This window comes from Pongo pygmaeus, chromosome 19 (assembly GCF_028885625.2).
Source record: "Pongo pygmaeus isolate AG05252 chromosome 19, NHGRI_mPonPyg2-v2.0_pri, whole genome shotgun sequence".
In the NCBI taxonomy this organism is placed as follows: Eukaryota; Metazoa; Chordata; class Mammalia; order Primates; family Hominidae; genus Pongo; species Pongo pygmaeus.
The window spans coordinates 13,306,513-13,308,659 of record NC_072392.2 but is presented as its reverse complement, the minus strand read 5'-3'; positions in this window follow the sequence as shown (position 1 = coordinate 13,308,659).

The following is a 2,147-nucleotide window of genomic DNA, read 5'->3' as shown; positions in this document are numbered from 1 at the left end:
CCCTGCTCTGGCTTATCAAGATCTTTCAAAATGGCCTTAGATCTGGTCTTGCTAGGTAAGAGTTCTCTTTCTGGACTGGTCATGGGATCCAACCTCTCTCTATAAGGCCCAGTAGCACTCCAATTATGTCTGGCAGTGGCAGTACAGATATAGCCTGGAGCGGCTAGTGTTAGAATCAGGTTTTTATAAAGCTCAGTGCTTGCAAAAATGTGGAGCCCATGAGGGTCTAAATGACAACTTCCCTTGTTGCCTCCTGCTCTTTTATATCAGATGTTTCTCCTGTGTTTGCCTCTGTAGATTGTTCTCTCTCTGAGTCCCACCCACCCTGGTCTCAATAAAACTCGGCTCTTAAATTTTGTTGTTTTTGTTTTGTAGTCAGTGTGGGATGCTAATTTCATGCTGTACTCCAGTTCTGATATCTCCTAGGCACACTCTTCAGGTGGTGGGGTCACAGAATTACTTATGTCACAAATCAGACCACCAGAGAAAATGGGGTTTCCTTATTTTCTCAAACTGGTCCTATCTTCTCAAAAGCTCCATCCACTGGGTAGCAGAAGATGCCTTTCAAGTATGATTTACTGTTGTAGTAAAAATGATGTGATGATGATGGTGATGATGATGATGATGATGATGATGATGATGATGATAATGATGATGTGCTTCCTGTCTTTTCCACACTTGTGTTTGGGAATTAGCTCTCGCAGGCTCTCATTGTACCTACAGTCTCACCTTAGAATGGATGTGAACACACTGTTGGCCTATGTGACAGGACGGAAAGTGGGGTCCAGTGTATCTTAATTCCTTTAGGCTTGAGTAAATCAAGAAAGCAGATTGAGCAGCCAGGAGGAAAAGCAAGAAGACTTCTTGGAAAGAGAAAGGGCTTTGATAACTGCGAACCAACTTCAAGTACTATTCCATTTCGTGGAGATCGCAGAATCATAAATCAGAGAAAGCAGAGAGGGAAGATGGAAACAATACGATTATCTTCATAATTATCTGGAGACAAGCACTTGACAGTCATTAGCCCAGAGACGGTACAACCATCATGGGTGAGATTGCCAAAGGAAGCCATATAGATTCCCAGTGGCATGCCGAGAGAAGAAAACGTGTAGAACATTGATACTTAGATGCAGCAAAGGATTAAAAAAAAAAGAGGCTGTGAGGTAATGCTAGTAGTGACAGAGGCAGGAGGAAAACTGAGAAAGAAAGAATAGAATCATACAAACTAAAGGAGGAGGGTATTTCTAGAAAAGAAGTCTCTACAGTGCCACAGGTCTAATCAGAGAGGAGCTAAAGATTGTTCATTAAATGTCACAATGAAGAGGTCATTAAAGGGACAATTTTCTGAGAGTTTAGAGAACAGAGATAGCATAGGTGTTTTGAAATGAATGGTATTACAATTCATTGTAATACAACTGTGTTAATGGGACTTAATTAAACAAAAGAGCTTCTGCACAGCAAAAGAAACCATCAACAGAGTAAACAGACACCTACAGTGTGGGAGAAAATCTTCGCAAACTATGCATCTGACAAAGGACTAATATCCAGAATCTATAAGGGACTTTAAAATATCAACAAGAAAAAAAACAAATAACCCAATTAAAAAGTGGGCAAAGGACATGGACAGACACTTCTCAAAAGAGAACACACAAGCAGCCAACAAACATATGAAAAATGCTCATCTTCATTAATCATCAGAGAAATGCAAATTAACATCACAATGAGGCACCATCTCACACAAATCAGAATAGTTATTATTGAAAAGTCAAAAAATGACAGATGTTGATGTTGGTGAGAATGAAGAGAAAAGGGAATGTGTATATATTATTGGTGGAGTTAAATTAGTTCAACCCCTGTGAAAAACAGTATGGAGATTTCTCAAAGAACTAAAAGTAGAACTACCATTTAACCCAGCGATCCCACTACTGGGTATCCATCCAAAGGAAAAGAAATTGTTTTATCAAAAAGACACCAGCCCTTGTATGTTTATTGCAGCACCATTCACAACAGCAAAGTCATGGAATCAATGTAAGTGTCCATCCACTGATGGATAAAGAAAATGTGGTACATATACACCATGGAATACTATGCAGCCATAAAAAAGAATGAGATCAGGTATTTCACAGTAACGTGATTGAAACTGGAGG